The following is a 12,424-nucleotide window of genomic DNA, read 5'->3' as shown; positions in this document are numbered from 1 at the left end:
ACATGGTAATTTATTTCAACATTCTCATAAAATGGTGTGCTGGAGAGTTAACAACACCTCATGACAGAAACAGTTAGTGGTTAATTAAGCAAATCACACTCAAAACCAGAAGTGATGGAAAAGAGCAATGACTTGTTGATTATATCATCATAGTGCAAAAAGGACCTTCAGAGGCTCTGGTATCAGTTCAGTTTAGTTCAGTTGCTCAGTTATGTCCGACTTTTTGCGACCCCATGGGCTGCAGCACACCAGGCTTTCCTGTCCACCACCAACTCCCAAGCCTACTCAAACTCATGTCCATTGCAATGGAAATGCCATCCAATCATCTCATTATCTCTGGTATGAATACCTATCATTCACAAGTATAATGTGAATCACAATCAAACCAAACAAACAAGAATAACATATGAGGCTGGAAAAGTTACCTGAAATATCTGGTCTCAGGACTGTTCAGGGATTTTTAAGATTTCAGTGGTCTTCAAATTTTGGCCACATAGCATAAGCACCCAAAATGTTTTTAAAACATACTCCTAGACTTTCACTATGAAGGAGTCAAACTGGAATTTTGCAGCTGTGAGGTGGACGTAGATCTTCAGGTCTCCACAAAATATATCTTATATGCAGGGTGAGAAACATACCCTACTATTACCAGCAAAGTCAGTTTATGAACTTCAGAATCTGCAATGTTTTTATACTCGATTTTCCTTTCTCTCGAAGTACAAATAATGCAATATGAACAATCACTTAATTTTAAACATTAAAAATATTTGAGGACTGAAAATGGGTAAAGAGAATATACAACAATAAAATAACAAATACAGATTTTGAGAAAAATAAGGGGAGTAATAGGAAATCTAATCACTAGTGGAATAGTCATCTCTGAGCAAATGTAGTTATTTTATGAGTGAGAGTGGTATGATGTATATTTCCTAGGACACAGGGCAATATGAAGTCAAAATTGCTCATGGGTAAATCAGCTTAGAGCAATTATCACAGAAGTAATGAAATCATATTTAGTCATTACCGCTTCATGAATCTAAGTTCTGAACTTATGGAACATAGCTAATTATCACAAAATAAGAATTATATGACCTCCACATGTGAGTATTTAATGCCCTGGGCTGTCCAAGTGAAATAAACCAGGGTGATAAAGCTCAATAGTCAAAAAAATATTTGAGAAAAGCCATCCAAATTCTTTTAAATATCAGTACAGACAGTGTAATTATTCTCAGTAAAGTTTTGAAAGTAAAACACAATTTAGGATAAGATTTTTTTTAATATGTAAACAGAATTACACATTTTATGTAATTCCTATATATATATAAATTTTCTGGTTGTTCTTAAAAACTTATTTTCGGATAAAACATCATTGAAAAGGGATATTAAAAATCAAATGTAAATTTGCATGGGGTGCATTAATTTTACCAACAATAAGATTACTTTAAATAAGAGATTTTTCTACCAACTAAATGAAGCATCTTACACGCCCAATCAATTCTTGCCAATGTGACTGCTCCACAAAGAAAGGATGGTAATTAATTAGAAAAAGCCCCTTCAAGGACAATCGGTATATGGTGCACAACTTGGGAAAGAGCTGACATGCACTGTTTCTTTTCAATGTCATCATCTATGTTCATTATATGTATTATTAGATAGGACATACTGACAGAGTGGATAATGAGTTGTGAAATGAAATAAGATAATTTGAATCATGGTTAGGAAAAGATGAAATCATAGCAAAAAAAAAAAAAGAAAGATAAGTTCACTTTGAAAATCTTTCTTTTTAAAGTTTGTGATCCTCATTGGTTAACTACATTAAACATATACATTTACAACATGTAATATATGCCAGTGAACTGTTCCTAAATGAATAGTGATGTATTTGTGAATTGATATTGCAAAGCAATATCTACTTTGAACTCTCTTCTCTTTTTTTTTCTTCGTGAAGTAGTGGATCATATTTGTGATAGAAGATGCATCAATATTTTAATTATAATCAACTCATTATTAGTTACTTTGCAGTTTTACAATGATTACTGTGAGAGTAAAAGATCTTGAATCACCAAAGAAGTCTTTATCGAAAGTATTTTTTCTCACCACACCGCTCTACTTTTAAGCCTGTTTTTGTTAATTACCTTCTGTTATTTCTGTATATATTGACGACCTTAGGTCCTCATTTCAAGAATGAAAAAAAAAATCTCAGTTTTAAAAAACAAATATAGTTTACTTCTTTTCACATATATTGCATATAATAATGCTTTCAAAACAGTTTTAGTAACAGAATTATGTCAATTGATTAATATATTTTTTCTCCTGTAAGTCTGGCAAAATTTTAAGATTTTGACAACTTGGTGATTTTCTTTATTGTTGATGAAATATAAAATCACTGTAATATCTGAGCAGAGTAATTCTGCAGTATTTGTCAGTACTATAAACATATATTCTGCTTAGCCTAGCTCTCCCACCACACATGTCCCATCCACCTGCTGAGGAACACAGGTCCAAGGGTGTCATTGGTTCTTTGATCAAAAGAGTGAACACAGATGTAGAAATGGCTATGAAACATTCCTAATACTGATTTGACAATTTATGAGATGTATGATACAGGAAGAAGAAAAGAAGTCATACAATACTGAAGAAATGTATGTATAATATACTGCCCTATGATTCTTTGTATTCCATTTGGGGATTATACTTCTTGAATACTTTTGTGTGCTCTTTGTCTCAGTGTTCTAAAATTTCACACTATTGAAACTTTTGAGGATTATATATTTTTTAAAAAGAATGAAATATCATTGAAATATAACAGTATATTAGTTTCAGGTGTACAACATAATTGTTCTGTAATTTGTATGTATTGTGAAACTGTCAGCACAAAAAGTTCAGTTAGCATTCATCACAACACAGTTATATTTTTTAACATAAGATTTACTTTAACAATTTTTAAATGTGCAATACAGTTCTATTAGCCATAGCCACCATGTTGCATATTGCATCCCTGGTACCTATTTATTTTAAAAATGAAGTTTGGACCTTTTGACCATCATAGCCCATTTCACCCATTCCCAACCTGCAATTCTGGCAATTGCCAACTTGTTCTCTGTATCTATGATTCCATTTTTTGGTAATATTCTGTATGTAAATGAGATCATACTACTTTTGTCTTTCTCTGACTTATTTCACTTAGCATAATGCCTTTGAGGTCTATCAATATCAAATGGCAAAATTCCATTTTTTTCTATGGCTGAGCATATATTAGATTGATGGAAAAGTAAGTGTGATTTCAGACCATGTATTTTAAATCATTGTAACTAGGCTCAAACATTTTTATTAATAAAAATAGAAATCATTACAATCAACACATTTTTTTGACATCAAGAAATAAGTATGCATGTTCCTGTAGCATGAAAATCCATGCTTAAGAATTCAATGAACTCTTGGAAAGTATTTTTGGCTTCCTCTTGTGGAAGCATCATAGAAATGTCTTCCCCACAAAAAGCTTTTGAGATGCGTGAAGAAGAGGTAGTTGGATGCTGAGAGGTCAGTTGAATATGGTGAATGAGTCAAAACTTTGTTAGCCCAACTGGTTCAATTTTTTAAGTGTTGATTATGTGATTTGTGGTTGAGTGTTATCATGGAGAAGAATTGGGCCCATTATGTTGACAAAAGCCAGCTGCAGATATTGCAGTTTTTGGTGCATTTCATTGATTTGCTGAGCATACTTCTCAGATCTAATAGTTTCACTATTTCTAGCTGTCCTGGATCAGACCCACAGTAGACCACAAAACGGTGACAATGATCTATTTTGGTGTAAGTTTGACTTTGGGAAATGCTTATGAGCTTCTTCTTGGTCCAGCCACTGAGCTGGTCATTGCCAGTTATTGTATGCAATCCACTTTCCATAACACATCACAATCAAATTGAGAAATGATTCTTGGTTGTTGCAGAGAATAAGAGAAAACAACCCTTCAAAATGAGGGATTTTTTGATTTGTTGTCAGCTCCTGAACCAGACACTTATTGAGCTTTTACACTTTTCCAGTTTGCTTCAAATGCCAAATGACTAGAATGGTTAACATTGAGTTTCAGGCAACTTCTCGTGTAGTTATGAAAGGATGAGCTTCAAGGATGGCTCTTGGTCATTGTCAACTTCTGATAGCCAGCCACTATGCTTCTCATTTTCAAAGTTCTTGTCTCCTTTGTAAAACTTGTTGAGGCACCACTGCATTGTACATTCATTAGCAGTTCCTGGATCAACTGTGTTGTTTTTATTGCTTGCTGTTATTGTTACTAGTTTATGACCCATTGCTTTATGACCCATTTTGAACTCAAATAAGAAAATCACTATAATTTGCTTTAAGTCTAATATAAACTTCCATGTCTAAAATAAACTTTAAACAAACAGCGATAACTCATTATCCAAAAAAGCATAAAGCGAAATGCACATTAAAACTAAGTATAAAATAAACAAACAAAAAAGTATAAAATGTCCACATTAACTGAGAATATATTCCAATATCAAATGGGAAATTTCAATATTGCAAAATCTGAAACACATTTATACCAACCTAATATTAGGTTGGTATAAATGTGTTTCATGTGGTATAAATGTATATATATGTGTATACCATATATATAAATGTGGTATAAATGTATATATATATATATATACACACACACACACACATATATATATACATACATATGAGAAGGAAGTAGCAACCCACTCCAGTATTCTTGCCTGGAAAATCCCATGGACAGAGAAGCCTGGTAGGCTACAGTCCATGGGGTTGCAAAGAGTCGGACACAACTGAGCGACTTCAGTGTTTATATATATATATATATATATATATATATATACACATATATATATATATGAATTGTGGAAAATTCTTCAAGAGATGGGAATACCAGACCACCTGACCTGCTTCTTGAGAAATCTGTATGCAGGTTGGGAAGCAACAGTTAGAACTGGACATGGAACAACAGACTGGATACAAATAGGAAAAGGAGTACGTCAAGGCTGTATATTGTCACCCTGCTTATTTAATTTATATGCAGAGTACATCATGAGACACGCTGGGCTGGAGGAAGCATAAGCTGGAATCAAGATTGTTGGGAGAAATGCCAATAACCTCAGATATGCAGATGACACCACCTTTATGGAGGAAAGTGAAGAAGAACTAAAGAGCTTCTTGATGAAAGTGAAAGAGGAGAGTGAAAATATTGGCTTAGAGCTCAACATTCATAAAACTAAGATCATGGCTTCCAGTCCCATCACTTCATGGCAAATAGATGGGGAAACAGTGGAAACAGTGACAGACTTTATTTTATTTTATTTTTTTTTTTGGGGGGGGGGGGCTCCAAAATAACTGCAGATGCTGACTGCAGCCATGAAATAAAAAGATGCTTACTCCTTGGAAGGAAAGTTATGACCAACCTAGACAGCATATTAAAAAGCAGAGAAATTACATTGCAACAAAGTCCGTCTAGTCAAGGCTATGGTTTTTCCAGTAGTCATGCATGGTTGTGAAGGTTGGACTATAAAGAAAGCTGAGCACTGAATAATTGAAGCTTTTTTTTTTTCCATTTATTTTTATTAGTTGGAGGCTAATTACTTTGCAATATTGTAGTGGTTTTTGCCATACATTGACATGAATCAGCCATGGATTTACATGTATTCCCCATCCCGATCCCCCTCCCACCTCCCTCTCTACCCGATCCCTCTGGATCTTCCCAGTGCACCAGGCCCTAGCACTTGTCTCATGCATCCAACCTGGGCTGGTGATCTGTTTCACCCTAGATAATTGAAGCTTTTGAACTATGGTGTTGGAGAAGACTCTTGAGAGTCCCTTGGACTGCAATGAGATCCAACCAGTCCATCTTAAAGGAAATCAGTCCTGAATGTTCATTGGAAAGACTGATGTTGAAGCTGAAACTCCAATACTTTGGCCACCTGATGCAAAGAACTGACTCATTTGAAAAAACCCTGATGCTGGGAAAGATTGAGGGCATGTGGAGAAGGGGATGGCAGAGGATGAATGGTTGTTTGGCATCACCAACTCAATGGACATGAGTTTGAGTCAACTCCGGGAGTTGGACAGGAGTTGGACAGGGAGGCCTGGTGTGTTGCAGTCCATGGGGTCGCAAAGAGTCAGACACGACTGAGTGTCTGAACTGAACTGAATATATATAGTTGGGAGAGATACCAATAACCTCAGATGGCAACACCCAAATGGCAGAAAGTGAAGAGGAATTAAAGAGCCTCTTGATGAAGATAAAAGAGGTGAGTGAAAAGTTGGATTAAAAGTCAGCATTTAAAAAACCAAGATCATGGCATGCAGTCCAATCACTTTAGGGCAAAAAGGTAAGGAAAAATGGAAATAGTGACAGACTTCATTTTCTTGTGCTCTCAAAATCACTGTGGACCGTGACTGCAGCCATGAAATTAAAAGAGACTTGCTCTTTGGAAGAAAAGCTTTGACCACACTAGACAGCATATATAAAAAGCTAAGATATCACCCTGTTGACAGAGATCCACATAGTCAGAGCTATGGTTTTTCCAGTAGTCGTATATGGATGTGAGAATTGTACCATAAAGAAGGCTGAGCACTGAAGAATTGATGTTTTCAAACTATGGTGCTGGAGAAGACTCCTGAGAGTCCCTTGGACTGCATGGATATCAAACCAGTCAATCCTAGGGAAATCAACCCTGAATATTCATTAAAAGGACTGATGCTGAAGTTGAAGCTCCAATATTTTGGCCAGCTGATGCGAAAAGCTGACTCACAGGAAAAGATCCTGATGCTGGGAAAGATTGAAGGCAGGAGGAGAAGGGGATGACAGAGGGCGAGATGGTTGGATGGCATCACTGACTTGGAGGGCATGAATTTGAGCAAACTATATGAGATAGTGAAGGATAGGAAAGCCTGGCATTCTGTGGTCCACGGGGTCACAAAGAGTTGGACATGACTGAGCTACTCAACAAATATATATGTTTTCCACACCTTCTTTATGCATTCATCCACTTAGGTTGCTTCCATGTTTTTGCTATTATAAATAATGCAGAGCATGAGGCTGGTCTTCCCAGGTGACTCAGTGGTAAAGAATTCACCTGCAGTGCAAGGAACTCAGGTTTGATCCCCGGGTCAGGGAGATCCTTTGGAGAAAGAAATGGCAACACACGCCAATATTCCTGCCTGGGAAATCCCATGAGCAGAGGGGCCTGGTAGGCAACAGTCTATGTCTAGGGTCACAAAGAAGGCAAACACGACTTAGCAACTAATAAAACAGCAAAAAACATGAGGATGCAGAGGCATTTTTGAGTTAGTGTTTTCATTTCCTATGAGTAAATGCCCAGAAGTAGATTTACTAGGTTATATTGGCTTCTCTTCTGTCTCAGAGAATAAGAATCAGCCTACAATGTGGGAGACCAGGTTCAATCTCTGGGCTGGGAAGATACCCCTCGAGAAGGGAATGGAAACCCACTCCAGTATTCTCGCCTGGAGAATTCCATGGACAGAGGAGCCTTGCAGGCTACAGTTTCTGGGGTCAAAAAGAATAGGAAAGAGTGAGCTACTAACACTTTCACTTGCATGATAATTCTTTTTTTTTTTTTTTTTTTTTTGGTGTGGAATCTGTATACTATTTTTCAGTGACCACACCAATTTACATTTCTTTTATTGTATTCTTATGAGCGACTGAAAAGAACTGAACTGAAAACATATCTTGTTTAGTTCTCTTGATAATCTTATTTAGAAGTAGGTCTTTATAATTTTAGGTAGTCACTGTACAGTATAAATAAGAATTTTCTTCTCTGCTTTATTTTTTCATATCTCTAAGTCTAAAATTTTGATATATATCTCCTAAATTGATTTTCTCATAATCTCTTATTTATTTCCAATTATTTTATCCTGTTTTCTCCTCTATTCTCCTAATTAAGTGTCTCAAAACTAGTGTTGATTTTTTGTTTTGTTTTGTTTTATTATATTTGTAATTTTCTGGACCATTTTAAGTGTTCTAAACTATGCATTTTCACTTTAATATTTTTATTTATTTATTTGGCTGCACCAGGTCTAACTGCCAGCATCTTTTTGACCTTCACTGTGGCCTGTGGGACCTTTAGTTGCTGCATGTGGGATCTATTTCCTTGATTAGCAATTGAACCAAGATGTCTGGCTGTGATTACTCACCTGCAGTGGTCTTGGAGTGTTAAGCCAATTGGGCCTTAGGAAGCATCACTATGAACAAACAGTGAAAGTGATGGAATTCCAGCTGAGCTATTTCAAATCCTAGAAGATGATGCTGTTAACATGCTGAACTCAATATACAAAAATTTGGAAAACCAATGAGTGGCCACAGGACTGGAAGAGGTCAGTTTCAATTCCAAACCCAAAGAAAGGCAATGCCAAAAAATGGTCAAACTGCCACACAATTGCATTCATGTACAGATGTACAGAACAGACTTTGGGACTCTGTGGGAGAAGGTGAGGGTAGGATGTTCTGAGAGAATAGGCAACAAGTTTACTATCAAGGGTGAAACAGATCACCAGCCCAGGTTGGATGCATGAGACAAGTGCTCGGGCCTGGTGCACTGGGAAGACCCAGAGGGATTGGGTAGAGAGGGAGGTGGGAGGGGGGATCGGGATGGGGAATGCATGTAAATCCATGGCTGATTCATGTCAATGTATGGCAAAAATCACTACAATATTGTAATTAGCCTCCAACTAATAAAAATAAATGGAAAAAAAAAAGAATGAGAAAAAAACAAACAAACAAACAAAACTCAACATTCAAAAAACTTAGACCATGGCATCTGGCCCCATCACTTCATATCAGATAGATGAGGAAAAAAATGGAATCAGTGACAGACTTTATTTTTCTGGGCTCCAGAATCACTGCAAGTGGTGACTGAAGCCTTGAAATTAAGACATTTGCTCTTTGGAAGAAACGTTACGACCAACCTTGACAGCATATTAAAAAGCACAGAAATTGTTTGCCAACAAAAGTCAATTTAGTCAAAGCTATGATTTTTCCAATAGTCATGTATGGATGTGAAAGTTGGTCCATAAGGAAGGCCAAGTGCTGAAGAATTGATACTTTTGAACTGTGATGTTGGAGAAGACTCTTGAGAGTCCCTTGAACTGCAAGGAGATCAAACCAGTCAATCCTAAAGGAAATCAGTCCCAACTATTTATTGGAAAGGCTGATGCTGAAGTTGAAGCTCTGATACTTTGGCCACCAGATGCGAAGAGCCAACTCATTAGAAAATATCCTGATGCTGGGAAAGATTGAAGGCAAGAGGAGAAGGGGACAACAGAGGACAAGATGTTTGGATGACATCATTGACTTAATGGACATGAGTTTGCATCAGCTCTGGGTGATGGTGAAGAACAGGGAAGCCTGGTGTCCACGGTGTTGTAAAGAGCCAGACATGACCAAGTGACCGAACAACAACAAGAAGGAGAAATTGAACCTTGACCTCCTGTATTAACAGCATGAAGTCTTAGCTGCTGCTACACCAGGCAAGTCCCCCAAATTACATATTTTCATGATATTCTCATATCTTAAAAATAGCTTCTTATAATTCTATCACATTTTGATATATTTTTACTTTTCTTCAGTTCCATTCAGTATGTCAGTTTTCTGCCAGTTGAAAAATCTTTACTTCCATTCTCATTTTGAATCTTTCTGCCACCTTCAGGTAATTGTATTTAGTGGTGAGGACTTATAAAGATTCTCTTCCTCCAAAGAATGAATCTTAAAAGTAATTTGTTTTTGGGTCTGGAGAAGTGAGCAAAGAGTCAGAAATAATATCCAAATTTGTGATTTTGGAGAGAAGCTGTGTGACTATTCTTGCTGTTTCCAGAAACCACCTCAATGCCACATTCTTGGATACCTTTGTTTCTCAAGATTTTCTAGGTAGATGACTTTTTTTCATAAACGTATTTTCAAATTAAACTTTTGTGTTTTGACTGTTCTCATTCTACTAATGCAGTCACCACATATCCACTATCTTTTTAGTTTTTCAAAATTGGTTTTCTACACTATTCTTCTCTTCCTGGCTTTACCTTTTGTTTTTCATTTACTTATTTATTTTTGCTACCTTCTTTTTGAAGCCTTGAGAGGAAGAGACAAAATGCCTCAGTTAAATCCAAATGTTTAATCAGATAGATCACTTAGAGAACTTTCTAAATTGGACATCTCAGATTAAATGGATTAATCCCTAGAAAAATACTACTTGGAAAACTGACTCAATAATAAATACAAAATCTGAATAATCCTATAAGCTCTGAAATAAATAGATAAAATAATTTTAAAAATATTTTCATGATGAGGAATACTGGAAAAATATGGTCTTATATATAAGTTCTCTCAAATATTGAATAAAGTGTGAAATGTAATATTATTTTCTTCAGGAAATAAAGGAATTCATTGTACCAGACTGACATAATCATATAAGTTATTTTCACTCAGCACAATGAAGATTTGATTTTTATTGACTTCACTGCATTTATTTCTCCTTCTTGTGCCTTCTCTAATAATCCTATCCACTGATTATTTTATTCTAATCTAGTGATACTTTTTTTTATAATTTTAAGAATATAAGCAATTAAACTACACTGGTAAGGTTGGAAATGTTTAAAATATTCTGCATGACTTCCTCACTTCTTCCTTTTTTCTCCAGAGTGACAGGTGAGATCTCTAAATGAGGTATGCACACAGCAGGGAGGTTTCAGATTGCAAATACCCTCTGTTTCATAATTCAGGTGTAAGTCACATAGCTTAGATGGCATTTTGCAAGAAGTTATGTCTCACAAATCATAGGTTTCCAACCAAAAGCAATTCTACAACAGGGCTATCAGCCAGAGGATTTTTGGATAAATACTATCTCCCTAAGAAATATTGTTGTCTCCTTACCAAGGGATTTAGTTATAGGTACAAGGGGATTGTATCAGGCCCCCCATGTTCTTTCATTACCTGGATATATTACATTCAGTAATGAAAGATAACAAGTGTTCAGCTCGACTAAATTAGCTCCTTTATCCTTATAATTCTAGAATTTTCACTTGAGTTTTCTGGTTTTTTTTTTTTTTTTTTTTTTTACACTTTCCAAAACTCTCATTCCATAATTCCCTTTTTACACATTTATCATAGATATTTTGATAAATGTGTTGAAGTGTTCCTAGGAAAAGATGAATATAATTGGTAAACAGATATTGTACAGTCTTTGTATATTTTGAGATGGCTGGATGGCATCACTGACTCAATGGGCATGAGTTTGATTAAACTCTGGGAGTTGGTGATGGACAGGGAGGCCTGGCATGTTGCGATTCATGGGGTCGCAAAGAGTTGGACACGACTGAGCAACTGAACTGAACTGAACTGAAACCTGAATTATATGTGTATCTGCTTTTATTGTTTCCTCTTGAATATATGGAACATTCTTTTGTTTGTTTATTTGTTTTTTGTAATATCATTGTGTATTGTATCATGGATATGATATTTAACATCAGAAAATGAAATAGCTGTATCATATATGTGTATACATAAAAGTGTTTACATATGTCTACACCTATGAATGCATACATACACACAAATCCCCTTTCTTCCTTCTGGTGAAGAGACTAGGATGAGGTGCTGACTATTTTTCTAATGTAAATATTTTAAGGATTTTTTTCAAATTTATTTTGAAATGTTTCCATATACAGCTACCATATATAAAGAATAAATATTTTTGTGCAAAATGTATTATGTTCATCATCATTACATTATTTTTATAATCTTTAATTTGAAATTTGTTTGGCATTTGATTATTTTGAAAGAATATGTGGCCTGGAAAATGTGTATTTTTCTGTTATATTTTTTAGTCCATTTTTTAGATGAGAGGATTGGGCCTTACTCTATTTTAGGTCTCTTTCAAATCTAATATTCTACAAATGTAGCAGCTGTTTTAATGGCACGCCACTCCATTACTCTTGCCTGGAAAATCCCATGGACAGAGGAGCCTGGTAGTCTGCCGTCCATGGGGTAGTGAAGAGTCGGACACTACTGAGCGACTTCCCTCTCACTTTTCACTTTCCTACATTGTAGAAGGAAATGGCAACTCACTCCAGTGTTCTTGCCTGGAGAATCCCAGGGACTGGGGAGCCTGGTGGGCTGCCGTCTATGGGGTCGCACAGAGTCGGATACGACTGAAGTGACTTAGCAGCAGCAGCAGTAGCTTATTTTGTGTTAGGCATTGTCAAATTGGTTTTATCAAGTATTGTGACAACTGCCTTTAATAATTCAATGTGAATTCAAGTTTGTGAATGGTTATTCAATGTTTCATCTCTTTGTTTGAAAGGATCTGAAGGTGAAAATCATGAATGGGTTACTGGGGCCTACTTCTTTCTCACTCCCAGCTGCACTGAAGCCACCATCTC

This window comes from Cervus canadensis, chromosome 20 (genome assembly GCF_019320065.1).
Source record: "Cervus canadensis isolate Bull #8, Minnesota chromosome 20, ASM1932006v1, whole genome shotgun sequence".
Lineage (NCBI taxonomy): Eukaryota > Metazoa > Chordata > Mammalia > Artiodactyla > Cervidae > Cervus > Cervus canadensis.
This window is presented reverse-complemented; position numbering follows the sequence as displayed.